Source organism: Coptis chinensis, chromosome 1 (genome assembly GCF_015680905.1).
Source record: "Coptis chinensis isolate HL-2020 chromosome 1, ASM1568090v1, whole genome shotgun sequence".
Taxonomy (NCBI): domain Eukaryota; kingdom Viridiplantae; phylum Streptophyta; class Magnoliopsida; order Ranunculales; family Ranunculaceae; genus Coptis; species Coptis chinensis.
Genome location: NC_141456.1, coordinates 68,332,801 through 68,342,798, shown reverse-complemented (window position 1 = coordinate 68,342,798; position 9,998 = coordinate 68,332,801).

Below are 9,998 nucleotides of genomic sequence, written 5' to 3'. Positions count from 1 at the left end.
ACACATAATTTGGGATTAGGGCGGTAGTGCAACAATGGCCTTTAGTGGAATAAGCCATTTGTTAACGGACTTGGGCCGTCTGTTCAAGGCGAACATGGGAAGCCCAAGCCCGTCAGGAGGCCCAACCCTAATTTCTCCTCATGGTCCCTGTTGTAGCCTATAAATAGAATACTCTCTCTCTCTGTCCGAAAATCACTATTCACTGGATTAGAAAAAGAGGCAAGGAAAGATAGATCCAAAATTGGATCTAGCTTTGTGAGAAAGAAGGGGATTAGTAGATCGTTGCCCACACAATGTCCAATCTGTTCTAAAGGAATACAACAGAAGATCAAGGGGTTCATTTCGGATTTGATAAAGCTTTGATTCTCAGAGATTACATCTTAGCCGATTCTAAAAGGTATGATTTCTATCCAAAACCGTGAACCCCATTAATTCTGTTGTGCGTGGGTTCTCGCTATTTGTAGACATATTAATTCTAAAAATAACGGTTCCTACAGTTGGTATCGGAGCATGTAGATGTTGGTAGATGTAGAACTATTCTAACATGGTTTTGCAGACATCTAGACCAACTATTATGGTCAGAATGATTTTTGGAAAGAAATGCATCGTTTTTGATTTTATGAAAAATTGATCATTTTTACAAGTTTTGATTATCAATGGATGTAATTTAAATCATGGTATGTATCGTGTTATTGTTTTTATCATTGATGTAATCTATTGTAAAGATCAAAATATCAAAAAGATCAAGATTTGGATTGGTCGAAATCTGTATCTGAATTTTTTCTGCTCGAGCGCGGGTCGCGCCTTTAACGCCAAAGAGAGAAATTGGAAGTGAGCGCCCTATACAGGTATATTTGGAGCGCAGGTTGCGCCCTTCAAGGCAGAAAGAGAAATTTTTTTTTTTCTCTAAGATGAGATAATTTTTATTTGCTGTTTGGGGGTCTATGAAGTGATTTCGTGAGGTTTCCAGTGAAGGAAACAGGTTGAACCCCGTCGGACTTTGCGAAAGCAACTAAAATAGTTCGGCGAACAGGATGGAGCAATGAATATGGGCCATAACAGTTGGGAATTTGTTTTCCATTTTATTGTTCATATTTGCTTATTCTATATGCATGTTTTTATTTGTGGATGTTTTCTAAAAACTAAGCCCACATGAATAATAGATAACATGAACATAGACCTGACTAGTAAACAGAAAGATCCTCAGTTCTAAATAACTAAGTGGGAGCGGGAATTTAGTTTCGTATAAATCCCACGTTCTCCATTACTGGTTTGTTGGTGATGTAATTATACTTGCGCGTCGGTTTTAGTGCCTTCCTCCATATTGGATGAGTCTAATTATGGATTACCAGAACAAACTTCTAAATGACAACTATATAAAGTTATTAATGTATGGATTCACTTCTCCATCTGAAAAGATTCATTACAAATAATGGACTAAGAAGTTGAGTAATGGTATACACTTAGATGCAAGTAATGGTATCCTCCCCATCGGAGTCACTGCTATTATTTGTAGGACCAAAGAAGGTCAGCATTTTAGTTTTACTTGTCTAGATGGCATGTGTCCACTTTAAAGAGTGGTGTGCTGTTAAGTTGACGAGAAGTAGAACTAATAAGAAAAACCTTTCTACACAAATGAAGATAGGGTAAACGTCCACACTATCGTGGCTTACTACATCTAGGTGTGTAGGGTGCTGACTGGTTAATTAATTGATTTTTAAGTTAACTCCATAAGTATTTCCACGAATGAAGAATGGTAAACGTCCACACTATCGTGACTGACTACTTCTCGGTGTGGAGGGTACAAGTGATGGGTTGATTAATTAATTAATTTTTGTTATTAACTCAAACAGTTTTTGCCCTACATAATAGTTATTTTATGTGATTCTTAGGTTTTCAAAATAGTTACTTTCAACCCCCTAGCAACTATTCTTAAGGAAAACAAACTTCTTGGCCCTAATTACATAGATTGGAAACGCAACTTGGATATCGTGTTGACTGCTGAAGAGTACAAATATGTACTCAATGAGGAATGCCTACCTAAGCCTAAAGATATTGCTGGAGAAGAGGAGAAAGAAGCATTTAAGAAGTGGAACAAGGCAGATGAGATGTCGCAGTGTTACATTCTGGCATCTATGTCAGGTGTGCTGCAACATCAGCATCAGGCCATGACAATGACTTATGATATGATGCTCAATCTCAAGGAACTCTTCTGACACCAGAATAGGGCTGCTAGGCAAACTGCCATGAAAAACTTGATGACCACAACTATGACTGAAGGGACTCCTGTAAGGGATCATATACTCAGGATGATGGCTATCTAAATGAATTGGAGATCCTTGGAGCTAATATTGATGCGGAAACGTAGGTCGATATCATTCTCATGACGCTGTCTGAGAGATTTGAACCATTCCGCCTTAACTACAACATGAACAAAAGGTTGTATTCTTTGGCGGAACTGATAACAGAACATCAGTCAGCTGAGAGTCTCTTTAAGCAGAGTTCTGTTCAGGTTTATGCTACTGAGAAGGTTTCTACTTCTACGCCTAATAGCGGAAAGAAGAAGAATAATGTTCAGAAGCATAAGAATATGGCAAAGAAGGGAATGGGACCTCAAGGAGCTGTGAAAAAGCCTAAGGGCAAATGCTACAAGTGCAAGCAGTCAGGACATTGGAAGCTAGATTGTCCTCTTCTCAACAAAGAGAATAATGGAGGCATGTCTCATGCACTAGTAGTTTAAACATGTTTAGCGGTGTTATCTACCAGAACCTGGTGTGTAGATATGGGAACCACTAACCATGTCTACATTTTGTTGCAGAGGTTCCAGGAAACCAAAAAACTTAGTGCTGGAGAGATTACCTTATCTTTGGGGATGCTACCAGAGTAGTAGCTGTTGCAGTGGGAGATGTTTGTTTATCTTTTGGTAGAAATAAGACTAAGGTGTTAAAGAATTGTCTTTATGTGCCTAATTTTAGAAAGAACTTGATTTCAGTTTCTATGTTAATTAAGGATGGATATTCTGTTTCTTTTAAATGACAAGATTGTCATTAAGAAAAATAAACTTTTTATCTATTCTGGTACATTAGAAGGCAATTTATACATCATTAATCTTATTCCACCCACAGTGCATTAAATTTTACCCAGAGTAGTATTATTCTAGAAGTATTGAAAGGAGAGACATTAAACTACTTCAGTATCAATTGTACAAGAATAGGAACCACAACGTGTCACAAATGACGTAGAAGAACAAGAGGTGCTTCATCATAGTGGGAGGGTTATTAGACAACCAGATAGGTGATTGGTTTGGGAATGTCTTTAGACATAACCACTGATAACCAAGATCCTGATCCCTGGACCTATAATGAAGCACTCTAAGATAAAGATGTAATATCTTGGCAAAAGGCAATGAATTCTAAGATGGAATCTATGGATTCCAATCAGATTTGGGAGCTTATCAAGCCACCCAATGGTGTAAAACCCATTGGATGCAAGTGGGTCTATAAAATGGATGTCAAGATAGCTTTCCTTAATGGAAGTCTTGAGGAAACCATCTATATGGAGCAACCAGAAGGATTCATTGAAAAAGGTCAAGAGCATCTTGTTTTGTACAAGAAATTTGATGGAAACATAGTGGTAATTCTTGTGCTTTATGTAGATGACATCTTACTCATTGGAAACAATGTGACAGTGTTGACAGACATAAGGATATGGTTATCCAAACTATTTGATATGAAGGACTTGGGAGAAGCGGGTCACGTCCTTGGGATCAAAATTATAAGAGATTGCAAGAAAAGGATGTTGTGCTTATCTCAAGCTACCTATATTGATACTGTGTTGACTCGTTCTAACATGCAAAACTCCAAGAAAGGTTTTTGCCTTTCAGGCATGGAGTTCCTCTATCAAAGGATATGTGTCCCAAGACACCAAAAGAGATAGAGGATATGAAAGCGGTTCCTTATGCTTCGGCTGTAGGAAGCTTAATGTACGCCATGCTATGCATGAGGATAGACATCTGCCTTACCGTTGGCATGGTTAGCAGATATCAGAAGAACCCAAGACAAGGGCACTGGACTACGGTAAAACATATATTGAAGTACCTGAAAAGGAATAAGGATTATATGTTAGTATACCATGCAGATAGTTTGGTTCCCTTAGGGTATACAGTCTACACTATCGTGAACTCCTAAAAGTATTTCCACAAATGAAGAATGGTAAACGTTCACACTATCGTGGCTTACTACTTCTCGGTGTGGAGGGTGTTGGAAGGTCAGATAGGGACAAGACTAAGTCTACCTCAGGTTGTGTGTTTACCTTGTGAGGTGGAACCATAGTATGGAGGAGTGTCAAGCAGAAATGCTTGTCTGACTCCACCATGGAAGCTGAATATGTGGCAGCCACTGAGGCAGCCAAAGAATCAGTTTTGGGTCCGGAACTTCTTATAAGCAAGTAAACACATTGAGCGCAAGTACCACCTAGAAAAGAGGAGATGTTTATGTTACCAAGATAGCATCGAAAGATAACCTAGTCAATTCCCTTGACAAAGATGTTGAGGGGATAGGAATCAGATGCTTGGCAGCATATCTTTAAGTATAAGTGGGAGATTTGTTAGTAGTATACTAAAAAGCAATGCTTTGAGTATAAGTGGGAGATTTGTTAGTAGTATACTAAAAAGCAATGCTTTGAGTATAAGTGGGAGATTGATAGGGTTATATACTAAAAACATTACTTTTGTATTAACTCTAATTCTTCATTTTTTGAATGAGAATCATATAGGCAAATGTTATGCATATTATATATGTTATTAGTTATATGCATGTGTCTAATACTTTATGTTGTAGATAATATGGTGTGAACACATATAAGATCATATCATTAGTACCTCATAAAGTATAAGTAATCGTTCCCAACCTAAATGGATTTGGACAAACCATTGGTACAGTTGTAGTATAATCTGGTATTAGTCTATCTTGACTATAGGAACACACTAGTACACTTTGTGTGTATTGAATAGGACCAACCCTAATTTCTCCTCATGGTGCCTGTTGTAGCCTATAAATAGAATACTCTCTCTCTAGCCGAAAATCACTATTCACTAGATTAGAAAAAGAGGCAAGGAAAGATAGATCCAAAATTGGATCTAACTTTGTGAGAAAGAAGGGGATTGGTAGATCATTGCCCACACAACGTCCAATCTGTTCTAAAAGAATACAACAGAAGATCAAGGGGTTGATTTCGGATTTGATAAAGCTTTGATTCTTAGAGATTACATCTTAGCCGATTCTAAAAGGTATGATTTCTATCCAAAACCGTGAACCCTATTAATTCCGCTGCGCGTGGGTTCTCGCGGTTTGTAGAAATATTGATTCTGAAAATAACGGTTCCTACACACGCAAGTAGGGATATTTTATTAATCTAATAAAGAATGTTACATCGAGAGTAGAAAGCTTACATCCAAATTAAGGTGAAAAAAGTAGTACTTCCAAGTTTAGTTAAACCGGTAGTAAGTCCTATAGGGGCTTTCTAGTCTAGTGACAAAACTTGGTCTGGTAGAGCTCCACTGCTCGTCACCTTGGTTAAGAGTTGATCCCATCATGAATGGCATGCATCAGCATCATTGATTGTATATAGCAGTAAGTTTCCGAAGCCGAGGTTAGAACAATTAAGATCCATATCCTGTGAGAATCTAGCCAAAAGCCTCATCTGAATGATTATTGAGTGATGACACAAAGGATGTCCGGATAGAAAGACCACACGTCCACTTACTTGATCACCATGGCATATCCTAGGAGAGAATTTAGGCCCTTTTTGTATCGATATAGCCAAATAAACGTTAAAAATCCAAAAAGATAGTTTTTCCTCTAGTTACCCCCCCTTGAGCCTTCACTAATTTGTAAAAGCCTTTTTATTCTTCGCCATCAATCCCTGAACCGTTACTACACACAATAAAAAGCGTACCCAACTGACAAGTTGAGAATTGGATGAATAGTAAAAAGAGAAGAGAAGGCCTGATACAAAAACATAATAGTTATAAGCTTCGAAAAGAAAATAAAGAAAAAAATTCAAAAATCGAAATCTCCCAAAAGTTCAAAATTAAAAGGAGTCAATTTCAAAAGAAATAAAAGAAAAGTTAGAACTCCCAAAAATCAACATCATATGGAGTCACAAAGCCAAAGGGCTAAAAAGTGAATCACAAATTCGAAAGCAAAGCACAAAACGAGGTTCTTCTCTAATTACAAATATCTTGAAGACCCGATTTCTCAAATTATCAGAGTTTTTTTTCCCTTTTTATTTCTAAACCACTACCTTAGCCCCGTAATTCCTAATAAAATACCTCTAGCTCAATTAGGAAAAAGATGGTGTGATAGTAAGTGGATATTGTGATCAATCGACCCCAGTTTCTTCGGACGTCATTTGTGTATGTGAATAATATAAATGCCCATTGCATTAGAGAGACATCATTCGTGTATGTGAATAATATAAATGCCCACTGCATTAGAGAGAATGAAACTTAAGTGAATCTATCAGAGAGTTTGTGTTTTAACATACCCCTGTGAGAATCCCCTTAAGGACGCTCTCCAAAAGTTTTGGAAACGACTCTACTTTTGCATTTCACCGCTCATGTTTTGCACGCTTATCTTTAGATGATTAAATTATTGTGTATATGTTATTCTGAGTTCAAAGGAGCTTTTCTTTATTCCCCCGCTAATGAGATGTATAGACTTTTGAGAATAAATAGGGAAACAAGAAGACCCTTTGTACTAGATAGAGGAAGTTTGTGAGTACCTTCTATAGAAAACTCTCACGAGGCTTAAGCTCGTCCATTAGGGAATTCCTAGTGGTTTAAGGCCTTGTTGCATATGGTCAATGCAATTGCACTCCGCGAAATGAGACTAGTATAATAAATAACACATTTGTGATCTTAGTTTTTTCTCTCATCTTTGATTGAGGACAAGCAAAATATTTTTTTTTGAAGAAGCTTAGGCCGACCCCAACCTATATTAATCAAAATCTCAAGTACACTTTTCCTTGCACATCCTCCATTACAATTTTAGTTAGAGCCCTGTCTAAAGGAGGAAGAAAATAGGAAACAAAATCCTTATGAGACTTACATAACTTAGAGAAGCAATCATCTACCTTATTTGTTTCCCTATACACATGCTTGAAATCAACCTATTCAAATTGTTGTTTCAAGAGCTAAATGGAAGCAATAATGTTAAGACAATACCAAGGAGGTTCCTCTCATCCAGTTATCGCTCCTACTGCATGTTTAGAGTCCGAACAAACTATAATTCGTCGAGCTCCAATACAAATAGCTCCCTTCATACCCGCTTCAACAGCCAAGAGTTCCTGGATAATGACTAACCTCTTTATAGAGCTCCCAGTATATGCCAGCTGAACAACTCCAGCTTCATCTCTTATCGCACCTCCAAACCCATAAATTCTTCAGTGATCGATCCGTCTGTATTGACTACAAACTCACCTGGTTCATGCTTAAACCATTTACACCAGATTGGGACTCATACCATGAAAGAAGCTTGTATCCCTAACCTGTGAAGAAGAACTCTAGCTGCCACCGTGTTAGGGACTTCTTTCAACACTGCTTGCAGGTATAATTTCATTTCCCGCTTCACCTTTCCGCAGACTCGATCTTCAATTTTCTATTTCTGCTGAAACTTCCTCAAGTTCCTTTCAACCCAGATGGTATATATAGTGGCGCATACAACATCTCTGACAATTTTAGATTCCATAGTAGCATCTCTACAAATCAGCATAATGTTATACCACTCGGTAGTTGATGACTTAACTTTAGTGCTCAAGCCCAACCATCTTTTCACTCTCGCCCAGACACCTTTAGTATATGGACAATCAAAAAATAGATGCTTAGAGTGCTCCTTGGAAGAGTTGCAGAAACTACAAGTAGATTGGGTAATAATTTTCTTCCTAACCAATCTATCCCGCATAGGTACAATTAACAAACAATTGCCAACCAGTGAAGGAGTGTTTAGGAACAACTAGCTTACCCCAAACCACTCTATACCATTTGACTTTTATTCTAGTCTGCTTGAGTACCATGTATGCTGACTTGGCTGTTAAACGTCCTGAGACTGTTGGAGTCCAGATGACCTGGTCTTGCCTTAGTATAGTGTTCAACTCAGTATCCTCTATGCTCTTTTTTAGTTCACTAGTAGGCAGATGATAAGAGTAAAATGAATAGTCTACCTACGAAATGAACTATGAATTCACAACGTAAGTAAACTAGAACTATTCTTTTACGTGGTTGATTATCAAAGCTTCTACTCTCAATGCAATGAGATATAGTGGAGTAGAAGTTCGTTCCACTCCTAGTGCTTTAGCATTGATGTTTTCTAATCTAACTAGTCGTTTTTAAGTCTATGAGAGTTTTACGAAGGGAATTATACTACGATGCAACTACCCACAAGATGCAACTAGTCGATTATCAGACAACTAAGGGAATGCTACGTTGATTCGATGATAAGGAGTTAGAGGGGGATTGATTCCTCCTTAACTCAACTTAATCCACTAGCGACTAGTCGTCGTAATCCGAATTGAACTGCTTCGCAGAACAATTGGTTATTCCTAATCCCTAATTATACATGGAATTTCTACCAATTCATAACTAGCATGTGAACAATTAAACCCATTCTCATGGTGAACTAATCATTTCTAGAGTGGAATAGAAAATACGACGACTCTACGATAATCGGAATCAAGCTTTCATCAAGGCTTCACAACCCCCTCTAATGGAGGTTTTAGCCTTGAATCATTCCGCAATCATTTCCATTTAGATTAAAACTAAACATAATATAAAGCATTGAAATTTACTTAATTAAACAATAATGAAATCTAATTTAATGACTAAATTGAAATAAGGACATGAATTGAAATTAGATCTAGAATTGGAAATTACAAAAAATCGAAATGGATAGAAATACTACTTTATTGATCTAATCCAATGAAGAACAAGATTCAAGGTTTAATCTAATGAAATGAATTAGATATTGAAACTACACTGAATCAAAAACAATTAAATAAAACTAGATCTAGAAGCTATTTTAATGGCTACTTTCTATTCTAAGCTATCTACTATTATCTAACTACTCTTCTGCCATTAACACTGAGTCAAGCTTTTGTTTTTATACATCCAGATCCAAAAATCGTGCATGGGCTTGGAGCCATATTTTGGGCCAGAGAATCAGGCCCAAAACCCAATTCTTTCAGTCCAAAAAGGCCTCTTCAGCTGCAGTTGGCTTCCATAGACTTTTCGTCCACTTCTGCTCCTCTGATTGGGTCAAGGCTTGGACCATTGCAAAGCTCTTTCCGAGCCGGTCGTTTTGACATAAGGTAGGCCTCATTCCAAGGTCTGAGTCCAAAGATTTGGTATTCGGAAGTTCTGTTGACTTTTGCTCCTTTATCTCGCTAAAATGGCACATTTCTGCACATAATGGACTTTGAAGCCTGAAATGCATAAAAACACGTAATCAGTATTAACTCTTACTTATTATTCACATAATTGGTCTAACAATATGATTATTAAGGGGTTAAAACTACAGTTTTGGGCTCTTATCAAACCACCCCCAAACAGCATTTTGCTTGTCCTCAAGCAAAGATGAGAAATTAGAATAAGTGACCAAAAATGGAGTTCTACCTAATCTCGTTTCGCTGAGTGCGATTGCATTGACCATATGCAACAAGGCCTTAAACCACTAGGAATTCCCTAGTGGACGAGTTATAGCCTCGTGAGAGTTTTCCAGTGAAGGTACTCACAAACTTCATCTATACTACAACGACTAAGAAAATAAAACTATTGTTTCCTTATTCATGCTCAACTATCTATACATCTCTCTAGCAATTACATAAGAATAACCAGTCAAAACCCTAAGTTAATATATGCATAATAATCAATCATCTACAATAAACATATATACAATGAGTAGTACTATCAAATGTTTAGCAGGTTTGTTTCTGAGAACTCGGAA